Source organism: Pocillopora damicornis, chromosome 9 (assembly GCF_964200805.1).
Source record: "Pocillopora damicornis chromosome 9, jaPocDami1.2, whole genome shotgun sequence".
Lineage (NCBI taxonomy): Eukaryota > Metazoa > Cnidaria > Anthozoa > Scleractinia > Pocilloporidae > Pocillopora > Pocillopora damicornis.
The window spans coordinates 9,037,029-9,051,841 of record NC_142678.1 but is presented as its reverse complement, the minus strand read 5'-3'; the positions used below and the strand labels follow the sequence as shown (position 1 = coordinate 9,051,841).

At 42.5% G+C, this 14,813-nt stretch overlaps 1 protein-coding gene and 1 pseudogene across 5 annotated transcripts in view; both read right to left on the bottom strand.

Annotated features, from left to right (window-relative positions):
- The window catches only part of LOC113667646 (meiosis-specific protein MEI4-like), a 51,733-nt gene that overhangs the window by 23,862 nt on the left and 13,058 nt on the right, over positions 1 to 14,813 (bottom strand). The window lies entirely within an intron of this gene.
- Positions 11,070 to 13,828, bottom strand: LOC149039993 (uncharacterized; annotated as a pseudogene).

Genomic DNA, 14,813 nt, shown 5'->3' with positions numbered 1-14,813 from the left:
GTATCTTAAGTTTTTCCATGACTGATAGCGGTGGGCAAATAATTGGAGTTACTAGTGCTTTTATTGTGATATTCTCTGTTTCTGTCGATATCGAGAATGAGACAATATCATATGTTTTCCTGGTACTTTGAAATGAGCCGAAAGTAGTTACATCCAGGAGTTCTTTTCCCGTTGGTTTCAGTTCAAGTTTGTGCGTCATATCTTGAGTAATAAAGGTTCTTTGTGATCCCGTATCGAACAGGATGCGAGCTTGACGATATTGTTTGCCGGCTCCACGTATCTTTGTGACGGCGAATTGCATCAGGATATGATTAGTAGGATGAAGGGAATGTGTTGCTCCCATGTGGGTTGTGTTTTTTGCTGTGGTATTTGTAGGTGGCTGACTACTGTTTGAATTGCTGTTTTCTTTCATCTGATATGATGAACTTTGGTTTGGATTCTCTTGTTTTTCTTCGCAGATTGAAGTATGGTGTTTTCTCTTACATTTCATACAACGACCTTTTGAGTAGCATTGACTTTTCGTGTGTTTGAGTCCAAGACAGTTTAGACATCTTTGTTGGCGTTGAAGGATAGATCTGCGTTCTTCTACTGATGTGATTTTATCGCATCTCTCTGGGCGGTGTGTTTCCGCGCAGTAAGTGCATGGGCGTGTTACTTTCGGTTTTCTGTTGAAAATTCTTTGTTTTTGCTGAGCATTGGCTAATGGCTAGGTAGATTAATGTGCATTCGAGGCGTTGGTGTTTGTTTGAAACTACTGTTATGGAACTGACTCACCGGCGTTTCTTGTTTACTCTCGAGAAATCGTTTGATTCGGAATTGCCAGTCCGATATATTGTCTTGAAACAATAGGGCTGATTCTGTGTCTTTTAGTATTTCTGGCTCTGTCTCCAAAGCCATTACAATTTTAGCATCCATGTGCGCTATTTCCCCAGCTCTTCGTGTGAGTCTGTCCACAAGTGCCTCTAATTCAGCGGGATCTGAATCCTTTGCAGCTATGAGTTTTTCTGCTTTTTTAAAGTCTTGCGTACAGTGTCCTTTGTAGGCTCCTCGGATCGATATCATTTTGGTTATATCCTCTGTCATCCTGGTCACGGCACCAATGTTACAACTATTGTAACTACGAAGTATCACGCGATGGTCAAGACAGCTGTGTTGTTTTATTCATAACTTAGAAGTACATCGCAAGCATTGTGACGTCATAATTACACAATTTATGACAGCCCCATGATGTTCCTCAGAAACCATGGCACACTCTTGGATCCGACCTGTTCTTTTGGAACAATTCGCCCTATTTGCTAGTATCTGATTACTATAGCAAATTCCCTATAATGAGGAAGTTGAGCAACATTCGATCAGATACAACAATTGCCCACCTGAAATCCATATTTGAGGAGCATGGCATTCCAAGCAAACTCGTCACTGGCAATGATACTCAGTTCACTTCCACCATATTCCAGGAGTTTAGCAGTAGCTATGGATTTGTCCACACAACCACTAGCCCATACTTTACACAGGCCAATGGTTTTATCGAGAGAACTGTGCAAACAGTAAAGAACATTCTACAGAAGTGCAAGGAATCTGGTGCAGATCCTCATCTCGCCATGCTATGCCTGCGAAGCACTCCTCTTGACCACAGTATTCCGTCGCCAGCAGAATTCTTGAACTCAAGAGTTTATCAAGCCAACCTTCCAGCAATATCCAAACCAAGCCTCTCCCTATCAGCAGATGGCGATACCAACTCCAAACTCCAAGCAAGGCTGGAAAAGCAACAGTTGCAATACGACAAAACATCCAAACCTCTCCCTGCGGTACACCCTGGAGATCCTGTGCGTGTCTTCAATCCCCACAGCCACAAGTGGGAACCAGGTGTTGTCAAATGCAACATGCAGACCCCTCGCTCTCACCTCGTCGACATGGCAAATGGCAGTGTCCGCCAGCGTAACCGCCGCCACATCCGCCCTACTGGAGAGACCATAACGTTGCAGAATGGCAGCCACGTTGAAACTGCAGAGCCCCCGCTAGCGCCACAACCCGGAACCAGCACCACTCCACCAAGCGCACTATCTAATGAAAGCACCCCCACAAGCGAGCAGGCCACACCAACCTCCCTGGCACCTAGCCCGGCAACCACACCAGGACCTGTGACCAGAGAGACTACACTGCGTCGTTCCACCAGGGTGATCAAACCCCCTGCCAAGTTGAACCTATGAACTGAACTCAAAACTGACTTTCTTACCAAGTTATTGTTGCAGTTTAGGATCATGAACATTTGCATGAACCGTGAACATTGCTTAATTTTTGTTAATCTCGTTAGTTCTGTTGTGCGTATTTTGTTTTACATAGTTGTTCTTCTCCTTCCTCATTTGGAAAAGTTTCTTCTTACGCAACACAAATGTATTGGCGCATGCGCAGGAGGATGTCCTTCGTATGTTTGGGGTTCGAATAAAAAATGTCTGTTACATTGCTTATCTGAACTACAACATTCTGTATACCAACTGTACATCTGTATATCTAGTTTGACAGATTCACTTCTTTAGCGATTTGGAGATGTATTACGCGTGTGGATTTGTGATTAAAGCTATGATAATCTGTTCAAGTTTTTTGGATTTCGGACCCTCGCTGGCATAACAGTCGCCTTTCATTTTAAGATTTAATCCATTCCAAACAGTTTTAGCATGTTTATAATCTTCATCTGAGATATATTCATCATTGATGATATCGTAAGACATTTTTCTTTGGTAATTATTATTCATCAAATTTATCAAAAAAATTCTTTTTTTATAACCTTAAACCGTTCATCTTCAAATTATTTTTTGTATATTTAAATGCTTCATTTGGTAGGTTACTTATTATTTATCAAGACTTGACCTCACGAACAGAAAAATGTAAATGAAAACCAATTTTAAACAACATTAAAGAAAAACCTTTTGAGTTTACTCTTCTAGAACGTACTCACTGTGCTGATGGAAGCTGTGGGAAGAAATTTAAGTTAACGGAAAGAAAGCATCATTGTATAAGGTGTGTAAAAAGCTGGCTTTTACTTTCTTTGTTGGTAACCAAGAATTAATGCCTCGTCATTGTGCCTCTCATTGTATTTAATCGGTAGAATCTCTATTACATAACAATCATGGAGCTGAGACGTTCTCGATATGGCTCTGGGAAATTATTTGTCGCTGTCCTAGCATTTTGTTTATACGCTATCACATATCGTAAGGACAAAGTTGGGGCTGCAACATACATCTCTTTCACGAACTCGTTTCTTTCTCATGGGAGCATGTTCATTTGCAATACTGTCAGAGATTTCTCCAGTAGTCACAAGCGTAATCCACATCAATAATTTATTCTGCTATTGTAATTATTATTTGATTTTTATCGTATTTTTAGTTTCACATGTATTATTTTTAACTTGTGTATAGATGTATAAACATACTGTAATGCGCATATGAAAATTTCATATTGTTAGCGTAATAGAAGTTTGATAAATTATTATTTATTAGCATTATTATGATTATTAATCAAACGGGAAGATTAATCCAAGTGCTTCTTTTTAACGTGATTAGCTCTTTCTTCAACGGAAATAACAGTTTTCATTTCGGCAATATCAAAGGCCACGATCAAAGCCGTTGACATGTGAGGTGTGTAGAAGCGAAAAAAGCAAGAGAAGTACCAGACGCAACGCCAATACATATTAGAACTAGAAGTCTTAATAAGAAGAACCTAGATAATACTACCTATTACATTGCTAAGAGCGGAAGACCGTTTTCAGACTTCAATCAATTGTGCATTCTTTAAGTTAAGAATGGTGTTACATTGGGAGAAACTTATCTAAATGACAAAAGATGTCGTGAGTTTACAGAAGCGATTGCTGAGGTGATGAAACGGGATCAAAAGGAGACAATGAATAATGCTCAGCCACGCTTTTTCACCATAATGGGAGATGGTGGAACTGACACCAGTAACAAAGATTTGGAAATAATCGATGACACAATTCATCCATAGTCGCTGAACATGTCTAAAACCATGAGAATACATCTTTGGTACTTATTCCATTTACTTAACTGTTACATTTCAACAATGTCAGATTACCATATTTCATCAATATGATTCACAATATCACGTGCTGAGTAACTTTCCGCTTAATCAGTCGATGTAATCAATCTGCAAATTGTTGTCGACAACTTATACTATCTCTTAATTGCTTTTCCCATTTTTGACATTTTAACACCAAGTCCAGGTTTTTGTTTTGAGTTGATCATATTTCTTGCCAACCAACGACCCCAATGTCTTTCATTATGAGGTGAATCATATAAACCTTTTATCACTTTTATATCTGCTATATTTTTTGCATTTTTCATCATCTTTACACACAGAATAATCAACATTGTGTTGCATTGCTATTGCATCTGTTTTGCCTGTTGGAGGGCCATTTCCAAGAACTTCTCCTGTTTTTGGATCATATTTCAATTTTTTTCTCAAGATTATTTTAAAGGTCTGTGTAGTTATTTCCAGATAATACCCAACCTTTTATGGGGTTTTGAGATCACACCAATCATTTTGTGGATATCAACAGCTCCACCTTTGTATTTCTCATTTAAAAAGTACGATAAAAAATAAACAAATGTTGTTGTCCTTAAATTTTTAATTTGATTGTTTTGATGTAATAGTATCAAATTTTTTTTGTTGGCATGGTTAACAATCTCTTCAAAGGGTGGCATTCCAAAACTATCAAAGTAATTTATCATACAATTTTTAACATATAGCAACCCAATGTAATCTACTCATATAAGAAGGATTTAAATTATAGATAAATGATTGCTTGTGGTTATGTGGAATTAATCCATCTCTTGATAACACACTTGTTCTTCGTATTTTCAAATATTCACATCATTTCATTAAATCGTAGTTGCTCAATAGTATGTTTTTATAAAATTTGGGTTTTAAACTATTGCTCCCAGTAATGGTATGCCATTGAATGGGCTGTTTTTGCTTAGCAATAAGACTTCTCCCTTTTTTTTTGTTTTATTAAGCTCCCATACCGATAGTTTTTCTTGGCCAATCACCTGAAAAGGGTGGTGATAAAAAAGCCTCCAAACTGGGTTTTTGTTGGTTTATATGAATACCTTGACCTTTTTTAATTCCATTAATAATGTCTAATCTTTGTTTTAGAGTAATAAATGAATGATGAGGCAGCAATTGATTTAAATTTTCAGGCCTCACAAGATAGCCACCTGATATTTTTTTGATTATTTGACTGACCCTTTCTATTACAAGCCAGCAAGAATTTGATATATATCCCTATTTTGTTCTGTATGATTGGTGTTCCAGGTCGAAAACTGAAGAGATTGCATCAGGGGTCTTTGTGATTGGAGCTATGGAGAAAATTTCCAACAACTCGGAGACTCCCTCACAAGCCGAGTGGACCGTGTGACCATTTAAGAAGAGAAGTACTAAGTTGGGGGAAGGTGTGGTCTTTTAAACAATGTCAAATCAATGGGACAGTATACTACAGCAAGAGCTACAAAGTAATAGCAAGAAACAATTTCACAGTGAACTTCTCAGGAAAGAAACGATCAGAAAATGGCTTTGTCCTGAATTATGTAAAGTTCAGGGGAAGTGTTAACAGACATCTTGTAGAGATACGCACTGTGACTGCTAACTAGCATTAACTACTATGCACTACTCAGAATTCTGGTTAAGCACAAAGAACAGCTACCCTATCTCAAGGGAACAATTGTGATTGATCATATCATTAAGGCTGCGGAGACAACAAAGGTTACTGCTGTTCCTCTACAGTGCATTGACCAAAAGTGTAGGTTGGTGGCAACTTCAAACAGAAGTTTCATTTGCCATTTAGCAAACAGATTCAAACAGATTCCTGTAGTGTCCTGTATGTTCATTGTGACTGTTTTTATTATTATAGGATATGTAGTAGGAGCATGTGGTCTCGAGAGGTCAAACGATTAAAAACATGTTGTTGTTATGAAGCGAGTTGTTTAGTATATTAGGACGAAGACACCACAATTCGAAAGAGGCTAAATGTGTAATTTCATCAATTTACAAATACTATATAAAGTTTTGACTTAGAAACTTGTGTTTACATAATAATAACATAGTAAATTTTTTGTCCAAACAAGCCCAAGAACACTATACAATGACCCTGCCCTAAGTGCTCAAACCAGGACTGCTCCACCCAATGACTAATGACTCCGTCGCTTACGATCTAGTGAAAACTGCATTGTCGGAGTCGGAAGCGAAAGCGGAAGAATAAACCAATCCAATGCTTACCCTTTTCGGAAGAGCTCTGTCTAAGAAAATTAAGGCTGTGCATCTACTGGCCCACACAAGGTGGAGACCAAGAATATAATGGTGTACTGGAGAAATAGCCAGCATCTGAAAAGACTTAGTCACTAATTTATACCATTCAATCAGATCAGGTGGATGACCTCAACATTCCCAAGTCAGCCATGCCTAACAACCCTAACTTAACTGCAGAACCAGCTAACAAATAATTGGCATCAACTTCAGATGACAGCAGTATTGATCAGCACCAGAGACTACATCACAACAGATGACTACCAGTGTACCTGAATGACTAACACTGTCCATGAACAACCATACCAATGTACTTATAGGCTTTAACCCATTGTTAGAATTTTGAGACTGATAACCAGCCATTTTTTATCAGTTGAAGTGTTATTGTGGACTTTGGACTTGCTTTTATTTTGTTTCAACTGGGTAGACGATGTTATTTGTCTCTTTAGTAAGACTTACTGTACGTATAGAATTTGATAACTACAACTTAACAGATTTGTTAGGTGGACCTATTACATACAGCTTGAAGTAGCATGCAACAGGCAATCAAAAGAAACACCACTTGACAGGATAAAGGTGCAAAAAACATGCATCCAGTATGCAATAGTAAACTGCAAAAAATGAGGCAATGAAGTAGTCACAAGTGAACAAGTTGTGAAGAAATATAATAAAATTTCAGAAGGTTCTAGCATTCAACATCACACGCATGGCTATTATGTGACACAACCAAGCCCTAAAACTGCAGCGTTATCTTTTCTGATCTTTTTTCCTCCTAATTTGGCTTTCATTCTCAATTCTTTTAATTGGCCATTTGTAAGTTCAGTGTTTGATTACTCTTGAATTAAACTTTTGGTGCACTCTAATGGTCTAATCTCCTCTCTAGTTTAACATGTTTTAACATAAAAATTCAGTAGGTTGAAGGTCATACCTGGTGGAGAAAGTACCCTGAAGCCACACTGGTTCAAGGGTTTTTTGCGAAAGGCATGTGATGTCCTTTACTGGCCTGGACAGGCCACTCAGTGGTCATTGCAACCTACTAACCTGGACTCAAAATCAAAATGTGACATGTGCAACACCCACAAGAAAAACAAACAGAAAGAACCTGTAGGATTAGGCTTTGCATTGCATGCTGGGTTGAAGGTCGATCATCTTGAATAAACCTTGTTCTAGCTTGTGTTTATTCGAAGTCTCCTTTCTTCTTCACCTGATACTACATGGTGGCAGTGGTGGGATCCCTTCCAACGCCATAAAACAGAATGGAGTCCAACTTGAAGATGCGCCTGTAGTTGAAAATCCACCTCCACCCCTTTATCCGCATATATAGCCTACACAGCCTGTAAATTCTCTCCCACTCCCAAGCAAGTTCGAAGGAGTGAACAACCTGAATCAAGCAGACATGTGGCCCAAATGGCTTCAACATTTTGAGTGTTATTGAGTGTTATTGTGCAGTTGACATTGTCAAAACGCTAAGCATAAACGAAGCAACTGCTTCCTTTGACAAAGTCAAAACAGCCCTCAATGGTTGTTTTACAGCCTGCCAGAATGTTATCGTTGAACGAGCACAGTTCAATAGACAAAGACAAAACCCCAGTGAATCCATGGACACCTTTATTCAAGACTTACACCGCCTTGCCAAAAATTGTGAGTACAGAACTCTGAGGGACGACAGAATTATTATTGGAGTCCTCGATGATACACTGTCTGACCGCCTACAAGCTAAATCTGACCTCACTTTCACGGATGCTGCTCATATGAGCAGACAAGCCAAAGCAATTAAACAAAATTGAACCATTGTGCGTGGGGTAGAAACTCAAAATGAAGTTGATTGCATTAGTCAGCCATGCTCTCACAACAAGCAAAAGGCAACAAACAACCAACCTGTATGTAACTGAAACAAAGGATTCATGAAAGAGCCCTCCAAGAATGACAGTCCCTGTTTTTGGTGTGGACGCCATAACCATGACAGGAAGTAGTGCCCAGCTTGAGACACTATTTGTAGTAACTGCAACAAAAAGGGCCATTTCCATTTTGTCTGTCTCAGCAAGAAACCTTATTCAAGAAAGGTACATGCAGTAGAAGAAGAAGAGGAAGAATACATACACTTCCTTGGTGAGATTGGCAGTGATAAGAACTACTTGCCTGCACAGATAGGTGTGAATGCCACATAACACTTCACCCTGAAGCTAAGCCTTTCTGTCTCTACAATCCAAGAAAGATTCCCCATCCACTGATTCCAAAAGTAAAAAGTCAGATGGAGACAATGCTTCAGCAAGGAGTGATCTTGCCCGCAACAGTGCCAACTGAAAGGTGTGCAGGTATTGTCTCTGTCCTTAGACCAAATGGCAGTGTGCATATCTGTGTTGACTTGACTCACCTTAACAAAGCTGTCCAACATGAGATACACCCAACGCCTTCAGTGGATGAGAACCTTGCTTAACTTGGAGACAGGAAGATCTTCTCCAAACTCAACGCCAACAGTGGGTTTTGGCAGATTCCCTTGGATGACAAATTAAAATTGCTCACAACCTTTGTCACACCATTTGATGTTATTGTTTTAACAGACTACCATTTGGTATCAGCTCCGCCCAGAGATCTCCCAACGCACTAAAGGGACACTCTGTCAGACGGATAATGTCCTCATTCATGGGGTGGACCAGTCGGAACATGATGAACACGTACAAGCTGTTCTTCACCACCTACAAGCTGGGTTGAACCTTCATGACAAACATGAGTTTTCATGATCTTCAATTCAATTCCTGGCTCACATCATCGATAGCTCTGGACTCCACGCAGACCCACAGAAGACCACTGCTGTGGCCCAATTCCCAGTCCCTTCAGATGTCACCAGGATACAGCGATTCATGGGGATGGTAAACCATCTTGGAAAGTTTATTTCCCACCTGGCTGACCTCAGTGACCCCCTTTGTCAATTATTACGCAAAAAGTGTTTGGATTTGGGTTTGGGGTAAACCCCAGCAAAAAGCCTTTGAGTAGATCAAGCAAGCACGAGTGTCACCGACAGTCCAAACTGCCCAACGATCATTTCAGCAGATGCTTCCAACACAGGACTTGGTGTGGTCTTATTTCAAGTTCAGGATGATGGACAGCACTGCCCAGTATGTTATGCATCAAGATCTCTCAGTGACACAGAGAAACATTATGCCATAGTTGAAAAAGAAGCCCTTGTAACAACAAGGGCTGGTGAGAGGTTCTCTGATTACGTGCTCGGCATCCCTTTCTCCCTAGAAACAGATCACAAACCACTTACTGTACTCCTGAATACATCAGAATTCTCAAAGATGCCCCTCCATATCCTTTCTTTCCACCCGAGACTTATGAGAAACAACTATTAAGTCCAATATGTACCAGGAAAACATCAAGTCACTGCAGATACATGTCGGGAAATGGTGCTCGCCGACAAAGGAAACTCACGCGTCTGAAGATTTTCACCAGATTTTAATATTTTTTCACTTTGTCGGTACACGTCGTGGTATTCTCTCCTAAATCGATCTTATCTGTCATTCTATCTTTTCTTTTCTCAAGACGAATAGCCTATTTTTACAATCACGTAACATAAAAGGTAACAGAACTCGCTTCCGGTCACGACACTCTCCCCCTATTTGATACCGGAGGTAACAAATACACACAAAAAGAAAATCATTTGTTCAAATTCATTGTTCGTCTTGTCTGGCAATGTCTTTGATACGTTCCGCTGCGGCAACAGCTGCTCTCCTGGGTGTGAATGCCCTGGCTCTGGGGTTGAGGACATTTGACTCTGGGTCTTGAGGCTCCTGATATCGGTCGCATGACAACTCCATGGGGTACAACTGTTGGAGTGCGCGCTCCAGGAACGATTTTCCTGCCCTCAGTCTGGCTGCCCTGACAACACCGTCTCTCCCCTTGATGAGCTTTGCTACAATTCCGAGGTTCCACTTCCCTCTGTTTCTTTCGTCACTTTGGATAAGAACGACGTCTCCGGGTTTAATCTGTGGTTCTTCTTTCTTGTGGTTGAGGTTATGTCTTTCTCTCAAACTCTTGATGTACTCCCCGGTCCATCGGGCCCACAACACATCCTTACAGCGTCGAAGATACTTGGCTCGCTTCCTTAAATCTTTACTCTCGATCGAACCTGGATCATCTTCTGGTAACAGATTGGGCTGGCCAAACATCATGGCATTTGGTGTCAGCGTGGGTAGCTGGACATCGTCTTCCAGATAAGTTAGGGGGCGGTTGTTAAGTGCAACTTCCACATCTAGGAGCACCTCCTCAAACTCGCTCCACGTGAGCCTCGCTCCCCCAACAGACTTGTACAAGGCCCGCTTTACAAGCCCCACCAACCTCTCGTACTGACCGCCCCACCACGGTGCCCTACTCAGGTTGAATTGCCACGTGATCTGTTGGTGTGCCAGGTAATCCTGCATCTTCTCGTCGTTCATGATGCTTCTCAACCATTTCGCCGCCGCAATGAAACTTTTTCCGTTGTCGGAGTACACCTTTTGTGGTCTTCCCCTTCTGGCTATGAACCGTTTCAAGCTTTTAATGAACTCTTCTGTGCTCTGATCGCTTAACAGCTCCAGGTGGATGGCTCTGGTCAGACTACAGGCAAACAACAGGATATAGGCTTTACCTTCCTTCTTCTTACTGATTTTGTATGGTATTGGGCCGGCATAGTCCACGCCCAGTACCTGGAAAGGAACTGAGCCCATGGTGCGGTCAACTGGCAAGTTTCCAGGAGGTGGACTTTGGAATGCCACAGCACGGAACTTTTTACATCCAAAACAACCCCTGATCACTTTCTTGGTTAGCTGCCTCAATCGAGGTATCCAATAGTCACGTCTGATGAAGGCCATCGTGAGTCCAACTCCTCCATGTAAGGTCAGGATATGTGCATCTAGAACCAACTTCTCTGTCAACACTGCACTTGATGGTAGATAGATTGGATAGCTTCCTTGAATTCTACCACGGCACTCGTACAACTCTTCGTTGTTCTTCTGTAGGTTGAGGGTCAACTTGTCCTCGTTGAACTTTTCCGTCATTTCATAGCTTGCTTGGGCCCTCTTTATCCACCATTGCACCTGCTTGTCCGTCTCAGCTGTTGTTAGAGGACCACTGAGTCGTACTGCTTTCTTCAACTTGCAGTTGTTCAGGAATCTCCTTATCCATGCTGTCACCCGTACCGTTTTCCAGAAACTGTTTTTCTCTAAAACTTCATCGAAGTCATCCTTGGTCTCTGTAGCAGTTGCGAAGATTTCTTTTGCGAGTTTAGCTTCCGCTTCGGTTTCTTTGCTCGGTTCTGTGAATACTTCAGCTGGCCAACGATCAGGCTCTGTCAACCATTTTGGACCCATTAACCACAGCTCTCTCAGCTTGTCCGCTTGGCAACCTCTACTGCCAATATCAGCGGGATTCTGGTCGGTACTAACATGCCTCCAGTGAATGTACTCTTTCTCTCGTATCTTGTTCACTCGGTTGGCCACAAATTGCTTGTAGGCACTCCCTTCTCCTCTGATCCAGTGAAGGGCCACAGTACTATCCAGCCATCCATGGACTGATCTAACTGGCCGGCCTTCTAGGGCGTTCTTCACATTCTCGGCGAGGTTTGCCGCCATGTGCGCAGATACTAATTCCAGTCTAGGAATAGTGAGGCCCTTTTTTGCCAAGCGCGATTTCGCTGCCAGCAATCCTCTGCTCACGCCTGAAGCTTGATGAACCACTGCATATACCACAGCTGCTGATCCTGCCCCACTTGTGTCTCCAAACGCGTGTAAATCGATTGCTTCAATGGTTTCTTGCAACCCTGCTAAACTGCGTGGGAATTGAAGGTGGTCTGGGAGGTTTTTTCTGGAATTTTTGCCATTGCCTTCTGATGTTTTCGGGTACGCTTTGGTCCCATGGAAGGTGTTGGTCACAAACTTCTCGATACAAGAACTTCCCCACGAGAGATACTGGTGACGCTAGGCCAAGAGGGTCGTAAATTGAAGCGAGGAACCGCAACATTTCCCTCTTAGTCACTTCTGGGGGTGCTTCTGGAAACTTCACAGCAATGGTGTCCTCCGTCTTGTCCCATGGTAGCCCCAACATCTTGGTTTCTCCGGTTTTAACTCCAAGTTGTTCCTTGGCATAACTTTGTCTCTCGTCTTCCGACTTCGGTTCTTTGTTCGTTTCCAGATCTGGCTCGTTGGAATGCCACTTGTGTAGTTCGAACTGCGCCTCCCCAAAAACTGCAACAGCTGTTTCTTTTAGTTTGCGCACCTTGTCTTTGGTTTCTCCACCGGTAATGACATCGTCCACGTACAGGCTCTTTTTGATCTCTTCCACTTCTTTTGGGTATCTTTCTTTTAGGCTTTCCAGGTGTTGCTGCAGTGTTCCCCCTAACAAGAACGGTGACTGCACCAGGCCAAACAATGCACGGGTAAATCTCAACACTTCCACATTTGATACATCTCTGTTCTTTATCCAGTGGAATCTTAAGGCATCTCGATCTTCTAGTCGAATACGTACTTGCAGGAAGGCCTGCTTAAGGTCACCAGCCAACGCCACTGGCTTCAGACGGTTTCTTATTAGCACATCCCACAGCAGGTTCTGAAGGGGTGGCCCCGTCTCCAAACAATCGTTAAGGGAGGGACTCTTCTCATTTGATCTCGCTGACGCATCGAACACGATTCTCAGCTTGGTGGATTCTGCTGACTCTCTGATGACAGGCTTGTGTGGGATGTAGAACTCTCTTCCCACTGGGTCTGAAGACACCTTCTCTACGATCCCTTTCGCCAACTGATCTTGAATGACTTCGTCATACTGGGCCAGAAGGTTAGGCTCTTTCTGTAATTTCTTTATCAGGCTTTCGAGTCTTCGTAGACTTCCACACTCGTTGTTTGGGAGGAGATCATGACCATGTTTCCATAGTAGCCCTGTCTCATACCATCCTTCATCGCTTCGTCTGAGTTGCTCTTTAAAATCGTCGTACACTGTTTGCTGATCACCATTTGGCCTGTCCTCAAGGCCCAACACGTCAAGACTACACAGCTGGTCGTAATCAGTGGACGACGTTCTGGTGAGATAAACACTGCTCAGGTGTGCTTCCTTTCCGGCCGACATCATTGTCCAGCCTAAAGTGGTTAGCTCAGCTATGGGTTCTCCGGCCTTTCCAATTCTTGGTTTTGTGTCGGTCTTTATCCGTGAGTATTCACTAGCCCCCAGTATCAGATAGATGGGTAGTTCCGATTTCGTGTCTCCATCATCCATGACTACTCCTTCGAGGTGGGTGAACTGGTTGATCTTTTCCGAATATCTTGGGTTGGGCACCGACAGTAGGACACTTTTATCGACTTTGCTTACTGTGGTTGCCATCTCGAAACTCCCATGGGTGTTTGCAATCTTAACGTTGTATTGTTGAATCTTCTGGTTTGTCGAACACATCATCATGTCAATTCTCTTGTGCTCTATTCTTGACGGCTGCTTTCCAAGTCGTTTGACAAGTGCTGCTGAGGCATACGAGCTTCCCGCCCCAGTGTCCAGTAACGCACGGCATGTTACGCCGTCCACATTGACAACCACGATTGGGTAAATGACTGCTCCTTCACTAGTGGCTAGCAACATCTGCTGGGAATCTCTGTCACATATTGAAGTATGATGTCTGCCGTTGCACTTCTGACAACTTCTCACAATACGACACTCAGCAGCTCGGTGTTTGTTACCAGTGCAGTTGAAACATAAACCTTTCTCACTGAGGTGCTTTCTTCTCTGTGCCACACCCACTATCTTGTCACAGTCGAGGGACTTGTGTCCGCTAGATTTGCAATAAACGCATGGTCTCGGTTTCCACTCGTCTTGCCTCGAGTTAAACAATTTGTCTCGGGATTTAGGCGGCAGGGTTCTGCCACTGCTTGGTTCTTCGGATGAAGGCAACGGATTTCTTTCGCACCACTTTCGAAGTGACTCTAACATCTGAGGAAATCCCCACTCTTGCCAGTTGTCGTCCAAACGGACAAGGTCAGCCCTGATGTCAGGTAGTTTGTCCAAGGTAACTCGAACGTAGCCATTTATCTCTTGAATTTTTCCCATGGTTTCCAGTGCTTGAGCATTAGTTGACAGCTTCTCGTAAAATGGGTGTATTTTTGCTGGCTGAGATCCCTGTATGGTGGGTAAGGAAATAATACACTGCATGTGCGCGTTGGACACTTCGCTCGGTTTCCCGTACTTTGCTGTCAGAATGCTTTTAGCTCGTCCGTAGCCTTCTGTATTGTAAGGCAAGCCATCTACCGATGCACGAACTTTGGGGGTGAGAAGCTCTTTGAGGTATGAAAATTTCGCTACTTGTGTAATACTAGCCTTATCGATTTCAGTTTCGAATTGGCTCCAAAACCTCAACCAGTCGAGGTGGGTTCCTTGAAATTTAGTGATGGTTAACTTGGGTAACTTGGCGCCACTCTCCTTTAGAGATTTGTTTCGATCCTCTTCTAATTTCTTTTCGTGGTCGCGTTTGACCTTCAATTTTGCCTCCT